This window comes from Lynx rufus, unplaced genomic scaffold (genome assembly GCF_022079265.1).
Source record: "Lynx rufus isolate CCGP_SWC_20201006 ecotype Redwood Valley unplaced genomic scaffold, mLynRuf1.p SCAF_12, whole genome shotgun sequence".
In the NCBI taxonomy this organism is placed as follows: domain Eukaryota; kingdom Metazoa; phylum Chordata; class Mammalia; order Carnivora; family Felidae; genus Lynx; species Lynx rufus.
Window position 1 is genome coordinate 41,268,980 of NW_025814826.1, and position 16,277 is coordinate 41,285,256.

Below are 16,277 nucleotides of genomic sequence, written 5' to 3' on the forward strand. Positions count from 1 at the left end.
TCAGGAGGTGGAACTTATGTCTTTCCACTTGAATCCAGGCTAGAATTGTGACTAATTTGACAAACAGAATGCAAAAGAGGTGGCATTCTGGAAGATCTGAGTTCTGAGTTAAGAAAAACATTAAGGGAGATTCCTCTTCTTTACCTTTGGAGCTGCAAGACTTCATACAAGAAATACAGGCTGTCATGCAAAGAGAGGTCCATGAAGAGAGGTTCTTGGATAATGAGGTACCAACTAGAGAGAATAACCACATGGAGATGCATGAGATTACAAACAACCAGCTTCAACTGTATGCCCAGCTATCATATGATTGCAAACACATGAGAGACCTGAAGCAAGACTAGTAAAGAAACCAACCAGCTGAGACCCATCCAAATTGCAATTATATAATGAAATGGTGGTTGTTTTAAGCCAAATGTTGACAACTATTTTTGACAAAATACCATGTATTTTAGGATTCGTGATCTACATATGAGGGTTCCTGTTCTTACAACCCTTTAAAAGTGTGAAAGGGGGGTGCCTGGGTGGCGCAGTCGGTTAAGCGTCCGACTTCAGCCAGGTCACGATCTCGCGGTCCGTGAGTTCGAGCCCCGCGTCGGGCTCTGGGCTGATGGCTCAGAGCCTGGAGCCTGCTTCCAATTCTGTGTCTCCCTCTCTCTCTGCCCCTCCCCCGTTCATGCTCTGTCTCTCTCTGTCCCAAAAATAAATAAACGTTGAAAAAAAAATTAAAAAAAAAATAAATAAAAGTGTGAAAGGGGCACCTGGGTGGCTCAGTTGGTTAAGTGTACAACTCTTGATTTTGGCTCAGGTCATGATCTCATGGTTCATGAGATCTAGCCCCCATCAGTCTCCATGCTGAGATTCTCTCTCTCCCCCCTCTCTCTGCCTCTCCCCTGCTCATCCCCCCCCCAAAATAAATAAAATAAACATTTAATAAAAAATATATCTCTATTATAAGTGAAGTTCAGAGTTACAATTATTCTGCTTTATACTAATGTGTGTCAACTCAGTGGACAACTAAACAACTCAATTTACGGGTCTTCATTTGGAATTTTTGTTTAGATATCTGTTTTTTTTAAGTTTATTTATTTATTTTGAAAGAGAAAGGGATAGAGGGGCATAGAGAGAGGGAGAGAGAGAGAGAGAGTGTGTGTGTCCCAAGCAGCTCTGTGCCATGGAGCCCAACATGGGGCTCAGACTCACAAACTGCGAGATCATGAGCCAAAATCAAGAGGCAGACACTTATCCAACTGAGCCACAAAGCACCCCAAAATGTTTCTTAAGTATTTAGAAGAAAAATCATTTAATTCACTTCTTATAAATAAATAGGCATATAATATACTATTTTTGTTCAACACTGTAGCTTATTAATTTTATCCCTAATAAGCATTATTATATCCCTACAACATCAATTTTACATTGGCCCTCTCCTGATAAATATGCCAAATTATACATGATCCTTTTTCCTACATTCTCTTGCACATATAAAAGTGCAACCATTCCAAATTCCTATATAGATTTTAAAAGTCCTTCTAAGGAGGATAACCATACAGTTCTTGAGGTTTTCATGAAAATGCACAAAACATCTCAAATCACCTACTCTAGCCATTGTAAAATTTATGCTCAAAGTTACATCTTTGAAAAGACAGTTTGAGGGAAGTACCCTTTCATATTCCTCATAAAAAAAGAGAAGGACAGGGGCACCTGGGTGGCTCAATCAGTTGAGCATCCATCTTCAGCTCAGGTCGTGATCTCATGGTTTGTGGGTTTGAACCCCGTGTTGGGCTCTGTGCAGACATCTTGGAGCCTGGAATCTGCTTCAAATTCTGTGTCTCCTTCTCTTCCTCTGTCCCTCCTCCCATTAGTGCTCTCTTTCTTTTTCTCAAAACTAAATGAGCATTAAAAATTTTTTAAAAAAGGACAAAGAATTGGACATTCATTGTTTTAACTTACAAAAAGAAGCACACACATTCATACTATCATTTGGTCTGCATTTAAAATGCTTACCAACCACAGAGTTCTTCCTTAGTTGAAATTTCAGCTAATTTTGTAGTTTATACATTCTTTATTAGTGAAATTTGAGGGTTATAGCTAACATAGCAAATGAGTTTGTCTCAGTTCTGAGGAAGAAAGTACAGGTCATTGATTCCATTAACTAGTCATTAACTCCTGACAGATTCAGTGTGATATTCCTCAGATATCCATCCATCTGATGCTGATAAACATTTTCCTAAGGGAAGACCCAAAATCACATACCTGTCTTCTTTAAGGGGTTCATTGTATATTAATGCCTAACCACGGGAACCAGACTGTGCTGTGACAATTAAGAGTTTTTATTGTTGTTATTGAAATATAATTGACACACAACATCCTATTAGTATCAGGTGTATATGTACTAACTCAACGTTTTTATACATTACAAAATAATCTACACAATAAGTCTAGTTTCCATATATTACCATACAAAGTAATTACAATATTATTGAACATTTTTATAATTTAGAATTCAATGCTTCCTCCGAGCACTTCTTTTTTTCCTTCTGTGTAGGATGCCGCATTGTTATTTCATAGTTCCTTTTTTTTTTTCTCCTTGTATTTCCTCTTTCAGGAACTCTCTATTATATTCCATGTAGAATTGCTCAGTTAATATATTTGTTGTGTAGAAAAAAGTGTAGCAACATTTCTGGAAAAAGAAAAAAAAATGCAATAAAAAAACTAACAGTGTTTTTCCTAATTATATATATTATGGTGATAAAATATACAGGCATTTAAAAATAATGTTTTTAAAACTATTGTTTAAATGACTTTAAACAATTAGTAATTATCGAAGCACAAATGGCTCAAGAAATATTTCAGTCTGATTCATTTTATCTTTTATGTTGTTTAGCAAAAATCTTTGAACATAAATAGCACTTAATACATAGTTGTAGAAGAATTGATCAGCGAAGTCATGTTTTTATGCTTTAACATATATACTTTATTCACACATACATACATACAAGAATCAGCTTGGCAATACCTAAATTATTTCCTTTGCATATTCTAGCATTGTTTTAGCTCTTTGAATTCTAAAACCATTGTTATTATTTGAATAAATAATCACTTCTTAAAAATAAAACATGAATAACCAAATCTTTTTCTCCACTTGTCAGGAAATGTATATGAAAAGTAGAACAATAATCAAAATTATAATAATTACTGTTATTATCAATAACACCTGTACTTGTAGTTTCTTTTTTCTAAAACCAAATAAAAACACAACTATTTTTTAACCAATGTGAAACAAAAGCTAATATATTTAATATATTTCTAGCTTGTAAAATAAAAAGGGAAAAATTGAAAATGCAAACAAAATGCTTAAAGGACATTAATAGAAAACAAAACATAAAATATCCATGAATAATAAAATGTGAACACACAGAAAATAAAATATGAATAAAGAATAAAAAGCATTAAATATATGATAGCATTTTCACCCACCAAATTGGCATTTTAATGATAAATATTCAGTGCTTTTGAAGGTAAGGCAATGTTCAAGACAGATTCAAAGCTGATCAGACTTAAAAAGTTAGTGAAGCATTTATGAAAATATTCAAATAGCCTGTGTACATTAGTATGCCCATAGTAAGTACTTACTAAGAATTTAATTTATGAGAGAAAAATTTTTAAATATTAACCAAAATTGTATTCACAAGCCAAAACATTTATACAAATGCCAAACATTTAGAAACAAATTTCAAACTATAGTAAATTGGTTAATTATACACCTGTACTACCATCAAAGATGGTTGTACTTCTCCCAAACACTTGCTAGAATATACAGATACAACTTCATATTGCCCACTTTTGAATTAAAGCCTCATGGGGTTGCTTCTGAACTGGCAGCTGTTAGGAAGCATGCATGCATACCATAAGCACAGGAGTCTGAATGTGTTTATTGCCTAGTTTTCACTCTAGAAAACCCAGGCTTAGAATGTAGAAAACTATATTAGGAGACGATACCCTAACACGTTGGACACAAATAATACATGTTGACTCTAAAGTGTTTATTTTCTGTGCTATATAAGCATATGCATTTTTTAATAAGAATGAAAAGGACATTTGTTCCTTTACCTGATGGTCAGGATTCTTCTCCCTCTTACAATGAACTCAAATGAACAGGTTTTTATTGGCTTGTCATAGAAGTTAAACACTACAGAACATTTGCCTTTCTATCTAACTTGATTTTAACAGCATAATTTTAAGCATGGTCACTTATATACATATACAAGCAGTATATGTATTTATCCTGACTCCACCATTTATCAGACTGATTAAAGAATTTAGAACAGTGCCTAGCAGAGAGTAGGTACCCCATAAATGTTTGCTAAGTGACTTTTACAAAAACACATGATTGTTTGCAACTTTTTTCAGGTGTAGAATTTTCATTCAAACAGGCATACACAGAACTATAATTTTAATAGGTTTATTGTCCACTCTGTATCTTATTTAATTGCCTACTCATATACAGTTTCTTCAACAATATTTTGTAGATGTTGAAATTACTTCCTTCTTCTATTTATCAACTATTCATTTCCATTCCCTTGTTTGGTCTTCAGAAATTGAGTAAGTATATTCTTTGAAGGAAAGTCATAGTATTCCTAGTTTTAGGAAGTTACAAAGACCAATAGGCATGAAACTATTTCAATCGTATATGTTTAAACAAGAATATGAATTGGTTTTAGGGGCACCCGGGTGGCTCAGTTGGTTAAGTGTCTGACTTCAGCTCAGGTCATGATCTCATGGTTTGAGGGTTCAAGCCCCACGTCGGCTCTTTGCTGACATCTCAGAGCCTGAAGCCTGCTTTGGATTCTGTGTCTCTCTCTCTGCCCCTCCTCTGTTTGAGCTGTCTGTGTCTCAAAAATAAAAAACATTTAATAAATTTTTAAAAATGAATATAAGTTGGTTTTCTATAAGATATTAGGTTAAGAACATAACAGAGAGAACTTATTTGATCTATTTTACCTGAAGATGTTAGAGAAGCCCACTGAAAGCAAAAAGAAAGAAATCAATAGAGCTATATACCATTGTTCTTATTGGGATTTTGTATCCTTCCCCTTCCCCTGATTGAGAATTAATTATTATTAAAGACTCATGGGTGTAAAATTTGGGAGTTCATCCTTTCCATGTTTTTGCATACTCAAATGCACCTATCCTTTTAGATTTGATGGTCTGCTGCCAATCCTAATGTTCTAAAATCCTGCCTTGATAGAATGCCCTGATATTATATAAATTGATATTATGTGCTTCCTGGGAAGATCTTTTTTATGTATTGATAGTTTTAGGAGTACCTAATCCCAGGAAAATTATGCTAAATCCTCAGTTCTGTCTGTGGAAGATAATCTCCTTTAATATCATAAGCACCTCTGTTGAAATGTTTTGAAATGTAAAATGTTCCAGTCAAATGGCCTTCTACAATTACAGACTTTCCAATATCATTTCTGGTTTATCCCTTTGTATAAGCTAAATTTCAAACTCAATACTTAAAATTCATTATAGTTACAGTTTATTCATTAACTCATACCTATTACATTTATTACCATAATTACTATCCATTCATAGCCCCTCACGTTGACATAGTTAATATTTTACCTTTAACTACAAATGCTGTTAGTAATCTATAACCATTACTTTCATCAGTAACATAATATTAACTTCATTGTGTTCATATGAAAACAGTATATAAATTATCCAAATCTGATTCTATTTAATATTATTACCAGTGACCTATATAATAGTTAAGAGGAAAGCTAGTAGTTGTATGGTTATATACTACGCATTCCCTTTAATAAAATTAGCTGCTTCTTCAAAAGTAGCTATAGATTCATTTCATTATCTTGCTTAATGAATTTTTAAAGTTATTTGATAATAAGATTCTTATTATTGTTATTTTCTTGATGGCTTGAAATTGAGGTTATTTTAAAAACATGTTAATCAGTTTACCATGTGGAAAACACTGGCAAAACATATAGTCTTATTTTGAACAAATTATTTTATTGGTTTTAGTATTTATGTTTGTATTTGTCAAAGTCCAGTCAGAAGACAGAAATCACACAATGGTTATTTTAATAGAGAACACTTGATATGAAGTTTGACTAGCTCTTTAAGAACTCAAAAAGCTTTAGCAGTTATATACTACTATGTAACCAACTATTCCTTTTACTTAGTGGCTTAAGACAATCATGATTTTTTTTTTTTTCTTCATGATTCTGTGAGTTGACTCGGACCATCTGAAAAGTCCTTCTAATCCAAGTGGTCCAACTGGGATAACTTATGCAGCTCCATACAACTAGGAGCCCAGCTGGGGCTGGAAAATCTTAATGGCTCATCTGCATGTCTGACATCTCAGATAGGGCAGCTGAAATGTCTAAGTATAGCTATACTTTTCTCAAAGCAGCATAGCCGGACTTCTAATGTGGTGGCACAAAACTAGAGTGCAGTACAGAGTTTCCAGGCCTAATTTCTATTCCATCAGTCAGTCAAAGCACGTTGCCATGCCAACTCAAATTCAAGAGGGAGGGAAGTAAATTCCATGTAATGGGAGGAGTTGCAAAAATGTACAAAGATGGGAGAATAGTTGACAATTGTTACTGAGGACAAGGCACAAAAAAGAATACTAGGTACATGAAGGTAGCAACTGCAAGAGGCAGATACCCACTTAGGGGTGTTGGAATAAGAAGAGATTGTGATAACCAAAACTTAAAAGGTTGGAGGAGAAACCACATGAGGCTGGAACTCAGACTCCTGATAAACAGGTAATACTCAGGTGGTCTGTTTTCTCATAGCTCAGCAGAGGGACACCATGGGATGGCACCAGATATTTTAAATATTAGCAGAGTAACCCTTTATTTAATCTCATTCAGTTTTTCATGAATGCTGACATCTCTGAATGTAGGCCATGATAGTTTTAAATGTATTGAAAAACAATAACGGAATCATGCTCTTAGTGGAACAAAATGTTCACTGTGTGTCACTGTGGTGAATCTTCCACTACTGTGTCACTATAGTGAATCCAATAGGAAGCAAATAGGAAGAAAAGAAAAATCAACAGGAAGAAAGTGCAAAGGAGGTCTATCTTCCCTCCACCCTTTTCTTCTCTCTAGCACCCCTTAGTGTTGAGCCTAACAAAGAGCCAGGTGGCTGGGCAGAGCTGGTTTGTAGATAACCCTGCCCCTGCATTACAAAGCCCTTTGGCCTTGGGTTTAAATCTGAGCATAGTATCTACTTACGGATGTAAAAAATAAAGAATAAAAATGAGCATCCCTGTACCTTAGTGGATAATTAAAGGAGAAACATGTCATGAGTTAATTTTCACTATGAAATTCTAAAAGTAATTAAAGGCAGCTCCCTGGTATGGCCTTTAGAATGTCTCCAATGTTTAGTGACCCTTAACTAAACATCATATTATTAAAAAATCATATTTCCTCTGTATTCAAAAGTCATTGGATTCTGTAAGCCTTACAAATAGTTTCTCAAGAAATTTCAAAATTAAGTTCAGTGATCACATTATTTTAATAAATAGTCTATATTATATTTAATAGTCTGGAGTCTGTGGACTCCAGGGATGGCTATTTATAAGGAAGGTTTTCAGGTCTAATATGAGTTTTTGCTTATCAGTATCCTTACTGTCATTTACAACACGTATATAGAGTGTGCCAATGTAAAGAGTTTAATACTACTATTGAATTATAAGAAATATTTTACTTATATATACTGTATTTAAAAGCATAATTAGATATGTTCAAATACTTAAAACATAAGCATACATTTATGGAATTTTTGCAATCAATAACTTTTGGTTATGAATAGAAGTCCCAACTTCCCCTTTGTCTTTAGAAGCCAACTGAAGCCTCACATTCATTTCAAGACAGCTATCGTGGTCAGTCTTCTATTCTCCTTTTTACTCTTCAGCTTCCTCTAAATAGTAACAAAAGGAGAGCTTCACAAACATGAATAGCTTATAGAGTATGGCTTTTGTATAGAAGTCTGTAGGTGGATAATTAAGATTTCAATGTTTTTAAGAAATGAAACTTTTATACCTAGTTTGAAATTAAGATAAGAAAGAATTTGGGATGTGAATGACTTTTAAAGATAATTCTTTTAGCTGAAAATGGGAATAGGAAAATAAAAGTGCAGACTGCAAACCTAAGCCTCCCATTATACAGTATTCTTTATGCAGGCTGAATTACTTGTAGAACCGGTATGTTTTTTGATGGCATTCTGACTAAACGAACTGCTGGCCAGCATGGCTGTAATTACATGATGTCAGTATTCTATGCACTAGGCAAAGATTTTCATTTCATACATCATTCACAAAGGGCAGCAGGAATGCCACAGTCATGAGTTCACATTTCAGTTGTTTTAAACTCTTAGCAGTTGTTATGAAGTTTAAAAGAACTAAAGATCATATACTCAGTCCTTCTGATCTGCATCCATATAATTTTAAACCAGAAGATGTGCCACCCACTTGGGGCAAAGGCACAGTAAGTTTTCTAGTAAGAGCCATGGATAAAGTGCCTCAGTCTTTCATGAGGAGACATTTCTTGTTTTATTGTTCTTTGTGAAAGACTGTGCAGTAAATAATGCTTTTACAAATGTAATCTCTGATCTGCTGAATACATAATAGGGAAAGAGGTAAAACTTAACTTTCCATCAAAAGGCTCTCACATTGACACATTTACAAAGGAAATCACAGTATAGGCTCAGAAAAGGATTGTTCTGATACTTTAGAGCAAGCATTTAGAATGCTATACTCATTTATTTAGAAAAACCTTCTCTCTATTAGCTTTCTTTGATTTTGTGTAGCACATGGGGAAATTGTAAAGTAGGCTAAGTCCGTATTTTCTATTGAAAAATTCCCATTGCTCTTAATGCTGCTTCCTCTCTACATGTGACGTGTAATTTACAAGATTATTTTCTGGTTCTGGTTATTTGTTCTCACATTTGAAAATCCTAAAAACTGAGGTATGGGAATATTCCCTAGAAGTTTTCTCTTTTTTTTTTTATCACTTACAAAATTCTGTGTGCTTTTGTACATTAATAATGCATGGCCATCCACTTATGTTTGAATTATCCAAGAGACAGAGAAATAATTTTTATATTTGACAGGATAGTGAACTAATTAATGCTAAGTGTTTCAAATAATCTAAATCTTAGTATGTGAACCCTGTAATATTTAAAAAAAATTCTCAGTGTTACTTATGATCATCTTTATTTGTGATATGAGGAAAGGATAGCAAGTATAAGGCACAAAATGATGGAATGGAATAAGATTAAAGAGAACATACTCTGAGCCAGAATGCTTGAATGGTTGAATCCTGGCTCTGTCACTTGCAAGGACTTGGCCCTAAGGGATTTAACCTGTTTGTCTTTCAATTTCTCATATGAATGGGAGAGACAATAATAATATTTACCCCATAGAGTTTTGTAAGGTTTTTTGGATTAATTAGTTTGAAATATATTGGTATATTTACAGTAATTTTGAGTAACTGGTACATATTGAGTATGATGTATTAACCTCCCAAGGGCAGGGAATTGATCAGTTTTATTATTGATGAACTGCCATTACCTAAGAGTGCCTGGTGCCTTTTGTCAGTTTTTATTAGTTGTTATATTTATTATTATATTTATTATTTGGATTTCCATTAATTCCTTGCTGTTCTGAAAACTATTATTATCTAGTTTCTTTTGCTCGATGGCTAGTAGGTAGCTTCAACCACAGGGAGGCACTGTTGGAAAATAAGTGAAGAAGGGGGAAAGTCAGCCATTCCTTCTTCATCTTTCTCTCAAGTTGAGTTTTCTGCAGAGTGCCTCTCCCCTATGCTAATTCCTTGCCTGGCTCCTTCCTGAGAGTCCCCATGTACTTATAGGCAGCACTGGTTTCTGAGTTCTCCTTTATCCTTGTTTCTCTTCTGTCCTAGATGACACCTGTTCTCCCAATTGCTGTTCTTTTTTGTCCCTTAACTGTTTCCTATTTGTCTTCTCAGCTCTTGTATTATTAAATAATTTCCTATGTAAAATAATCTGTGAATTAAATACCTAGAATGTTTATTGTTTCCTTGTAAGACACTTATTGATATTTTTCTCAATAAATAAATGTTTTCCAGAATTAGTAAGGAAATCAGCAGTTACGTGTCATCATATGATACATTCTGATTCCTGAGGTTCTGGTATGTTCACTCAGTGAGGAGGAAGTCATACTTCAATGTTTAATCTTTAAAAGAAATGTGTCTTACAAATGAGGCTTTCTTCATAATATAATTTGAGGAGTAAAGAGGCAGAGAGAAATAAGCCTCTATTTCTAGAGACCAGAAACACACATAGTCACACACACACACACACACACACACACACACACACACACACACACAAGATTGATCCTTCATTTCAGACCAGAGTTGTTATGGTACAAATCCCACATGTTAGTATGATCGTTCCAGGCTTATCCAGATCCATCATGAGTCTTACAAAAAAAAAGAGTGTTTTAAGAAGAGTGACCACCATCAAACCCATTGCCAGCACATAGATCCAAGTAGAAGAGGAATGTATGATGTTAACACACAACATTAGGGGTATATTTGGGTTTCTTTATGCTTTAATTTTGTCCACTGTCCCAGTGCTAATAGATTCTCTACTAACTAGAGTGGGCCTGAGGAGGCCTTTTGTGTGAGTTAGAGTTTGGTAATAAGCTATTGTATATTATCCTGGCACTCCTAAAGTGACATAAAGTAAAACACTTTCTACACATTTTACAAAGAAGGTCTAATTTTTGTTGTTACCGTTGCTGACTTTCAACCTCCTTTTATATCTTAAATGCATGAACATTATTCTTACTTTTATAGTAGCATCTTTTTAAAAAAATTTTTAAGTTTATTTATTTTTGACAGAGACAGAGTGCGAGCATGAGCTGGGGAGGGGCAGAGAGAGAGGGAGACACAGAATCAGAAGCAGGCTCCCGGCTCCGAGCTGTCAGCACAGAGCCTGATGCGGGGCTCGAACTCACAAACTGTGAGATCATGACCTGGGCTGAAGTTGGACGCTTAACCGACTGAGCCACCCAGGCGCCCCAATAGCATCTTATTTCATAAAATAAACTGTGTAGTATTGAGTTAATGCTCAATATTTGATTCACTCAGACTATCACCTTTTCTTGAGCTGCATGACTTAGAGATAACAAGGTTCATTGCACTTCTTTTAACTGAAAAGTAGGATAGAATTTTCTGTAGGCCAAACTCCTAATACTACTAAGAACCCAAAGACTGTCGCTAGGCTGATTCTGTTTCAGGATATTGGTATGCACAAACAATTTAATGTGGGTTTTTTTCCAGAGACCACTGAAATTATCTTAAATGTGGCAGTAGTGGTACAAAAGTGGAAGACAATTTGGTACAGATAAAGGTTAGTGAAACTGAAAGCAGAAGAACTGAGTCTTATCTCATTATTGCCACATACTTCACTGTGGAACTTAATGCATATGCCAATTGAGAGGATTGGGTTGGATGAATTCTGAAGTTCCTTTTAATCCCAATGACCAACCATCTAATTGAGCTTTTCTACCAATTTAGGCAGACCTAACATGTCTTTTGGTTATAAGTTAGACCTTGGTAACAGGATAATCTATCCTACTTACAGAAGTAAAAAGGAAAATGGATTCTGTTGATTTTTGAACTTTTATAAATATTAATAGAAAAATCTTTGGGTTTTGAAAGACTAATAAGCAACTGAATATTTCTGCTCAAATGGTATTAACCATTCATCATAAAATTATGCTTAATTTTTATTTAGAATTTAAATTATGAATAGCAGTCACTATTCATACTTTCCAAAAGATCCCTCCATGTCCTAGAAACTAATCAGGATAGCTATTTTGGGATCTACATGTAGAAATAAAGATACAAGCTTGAATTTTATCAAATACTTGCATTGATTTACAAACATAATTGTTGCAGAATAAATTAGCCCATGATGTGTTTTAATAAATTTTATTTAAAATTATAGTATATACTGTATTATTATTATATATCTCATAATTTCATATATTATTATATATTTAGTAATAGGTTTTCACATTAAATTATATCTGAAACATGAACTTCTAGCACATTCTAAATTTACTAATCTATGATCTTTAGGAGGAGATACTCTTTAGCTCTCTACTCAAATATAAGTAACATACTTGTCCTGTGCTGCTCCTTCCCCCTTTATCCTCTACCTCACTTACCCTACTCACAAGAAGGTAGGATCATTTGCCTTTTATACAAAATCAGAATATGCTGGATATCTTTATATCAGCTATTCCCATGTGTCTATTGGAAAATAGCTTCTCCCTGTTCTCCAGAGAACAAACTACACTATATGTAGATTTCTGCCACCCCAGGATTGCTTCTGTGTGTCTAGGTAGGTAAACCCTTCCTAATATGGAGTTCAGTTGGCTGTCCTATTTTTATCTTATGCAAAGCAACATTGAAAATAAAACCATTATCAGCAACAAGAGTAATATCTGAATCACCATCTTTTATCCCTTTATTTTTAAACTCTGTTAGAGAATACATGGAGTGTTTCAGAGTTTGCTCCTGTTGGGGAGGAAAAATTCTCTCTATCTTTTAAAATCCTTCTACCTGGATAAGAATCAAATTGACATGAGATAGATTAACAAGAGAAAATCAAATACAATAGCATATGTAAGAGGAATCCATAAAGACATGGGAATTTCAAAGACATTCTGGCAACATGATGCTTATATGAGCTAAGAAGAGGGGTAGGAATCTGAGCATACAAAGGGGAGAAAAACCATTAGCAGGAAGGTGAAAGATGTTTAGAAAACAGGTTGCCCTATTATGTAGATAAACCTTTTAGGTAGAAAGAAGTCTCTGTTAAAAGCTTCTTCCTGGTAGAAGGAGGCAGTTAAGGGGAAGGTAAAGAGATTTTTCTGAATCTGCTGGGTTTGGATAGCTTTTAACTCAAAATAATGTTCATGCCAAAGTGGCCCATCTTCGGGTGCTTTTCCCAGAGCCCCTATACTACAAAGTCCCCAATAATTGGACACTGGTCAGAAATGTAGACAAATAAAGCAGGGGATAGAATTTCAAACCAATACATGTCAAAGTCTTGTGATGAGGCAGAGTACAGAGACCTTGGTTAATATGTTGACACGATATTTTGAACTTGGTAATTTGTAGAGGTTTTTAAGTTTCTATTAGTTAACTTTAAACTGGTCTGACCTAATGAAGAAGCCACATGTTAATTTTGACTATAGCTTATAATGGGACTATCCACTGATGAGTCACCTAAAATACAGGTAGTAAAGTTTAGGCCTCTACAGAAGAGAGGGCTGCATGGCCAGTCTTGGAAAATTTGTAGGTAATTTCAGTAGACTGCTGTGGTGTCCAACAAACATAAACTAGCCACACAAACTTCAATAAGTAACTGGCCTGTAGAACCTATAGCAGAGGCACATAGCTTCAGAATGCAAGCCTGCTATTTCTGTCTACACAGGCACACATTTTTTTTTTTTACTAAGCATGATTTTGTTTTTAGAATATGATTTTTCTAGACATATTGAACTGATGAGTTTTGCTTGCCATAGCATTACTAAGAACTAGTGTGAGGTTAGGTAGGTAGCTTTAGATCTATTCCTTTAAATTTGGATAGGCATAAGTATACAAGGAAATCTTTAGAAGCACTAACCTCAGCTATATGTAGCTTGTCCATGTGATCAAGAGTAATTTCAAGCTGCTAACATTTAGGTACATGGACATGTAAGTTTGCCTACAAAAATATACAAATCTAAAGAGAAGAAAGGCAGTTACCTGAAGGAGAACAAGACAGAAGTACTGGTTCTCTGTAGGTCTAATGGATTTAAGATTAAGATTTAAAATATTAGCTTTAGTTATGATTCTCCTGAATGCTGTTTATTAGGTAAGGGTAGATGAACACTAGCTGAAAGCCTTCCATAGGATTGGCAGGTTTCTCAGACCTGAGAGATTCAAGCATATTTTTAGCCTAGATATCAAAAACACATAAGACTAAGTAAAAGCTTACCTAGAATATTGTTCAAATTCTCACATTGTTACTTCTGAGCAAAAAGTATTAACTGATTGATATGCAGGTTCAGCTGAAAACAAAAATCTTCATAGGTTCTTCCTTCCACAACTATCACTGAATCTTTGCTATGGTCTTGGTCATCACTAAGAAATTGATTCTAAAAACAGTTTTGCCTAAAATTTATTCCTTTAGGATTGGGATGAGCTTGTTTTTAACTTTGATGTTTGTGAGTTCAATAGTATTATTTGCACTATTAATAACAATATGAGCTACCTCAAGACTTGGCCTTAAGTTAATTCAACTTTTGGATCTCTAAAGGAACCTCAATAGTTCCGATGAAAGTAATCTCATATTCCAGCAGCTGACAGAACTCTAATAGCACCTGAGATTGAAGAACCACTTTGGTTAAGACAAAGAACAATAAGATTTTGGGATAGATTGTAATTCTTTTGGATTTTTAACATACTAAGGCAGGATATTTTTATTTCAGACTTGAATTCCTTTGAAATTTAACCAGTAAGAGGACTTAATCTTTGAACTTTAATATCTCCTTGGAAAGTTCAGACTGCTAAGGGGCTTATATTCAAATTTATGGCATGTCTATGATGTTGGCATTCTATTATTGAAAGCCTTTATGAATTTTATTATTAGATATCTTAATGAAGTCATTTAGGCTCATTGGATAATTTCTGATAGGCTATGTTGTAATCTGACTAAACCTAATTTGGGATGAGAAATGGAATACAGAATAGATTTTCAGCCTTGGAGCAGAGTAGGTTTGGCATGAAAGTTAATTAGTATATTATTCAGATCTATTTCACAGCCCAAGACAGCAAAATATTAACCATTCTCCAGTGGTCTCAAAGGGGAAACTTTAGTTCTGTAGAGGCAGTGTCAGGAAGGTGGGAGCAGGCTTATATTGAGAGACTGTTTATCACCTATAATAAAACAAATAATCTCATCTTTGGTAGATCATGGTCTTAAATATTAAGCCCAGTGGGTTAAGGAAATAGAGCTGGGGGATGATCATGGGGCATTATTTATTTACTCTTCCTGATAGTTCTTTCCAAGTTGTAAAAAAATTCCTTCTTGTTACACTTCTTACTCCCTTTAAGACCCCCTTTACCTGCTTACACCAAAGGAAACTTGGCAATGATTAAAAAGCAATGCTTAATTGACACTGCCATGCCATTTTTTTCACTTGGGCATGAGTTTCTCATGAGGCGTGGACTCTGATCCTGAAGAGGGTAAGAGCTGCTGTCACTGAGTTATACTGTGACTGAGTGGGTAATCTGACTTGATTCAGAGGTTCAGCTAGAACATTGTAACCTCCATATTAGACTTAATCATAAATGAAGTTTATATCATTCCCTCTGATTTTTCATATTTTTTCCTGGTAGGAAGGTGGGAGTATTCACTGAATGTCACTATGAGATATGCAATACATATTTTAACATAAATTTTTAAAAATTTACTGATAATGGGCACCATAAGAAATGTTACAGTAGTCTACAGCCATACCACCCTGGACATGCCTGATCTCATTTGATCTTGGAAGCTAAGCAGGGTCAGGCCTGGTTAGTACTTGGATGGCAGAAATGTTAAAGTATTCCTTAATCCTGTGACAATATAAATTTAATCTACTAAGCTTTGTTATTTTGGGACAATATACACAAACATTAAGCATCTATACCTGTATACATACAGGCCAACTAATGTATACATACTTACATATATGTGTGTGTACATATATATGTAACTTGTATATATTGAAACTTTTAAAAACAGAAGATGCTGAAAAAAGAAAATCTGTTCTTTACCAAATCACTAGGTATGTTTCAAATAAATTATCCCTGTGTTGGGTCATTTCCTAACTTAATTTTTGTGTCTACTGAATAAAGAAAATATGAAAGAGTAGCTACCATGAAAAAAAATGTTCAGATCCACATTATAAAGTGAGATAGTTTGTAATAGTAACTAAGAAGAAAAAGCACCCTGCAAATTGACTGCTTGAGTTTAAATCTATTTTGTGCTATTTAGTAACCGTGTGAACTTGGGCAATTCGTTTAATGATCTTTGTCTCTGTTTCTACATTAATAAAGCAATAGTGATAATATTAGTATTTACTGCATTGGATCATTTGAGACTAAATTAGTAATTGTGTAAGAATATCCGGAAGAGTTCTTGGTATATGG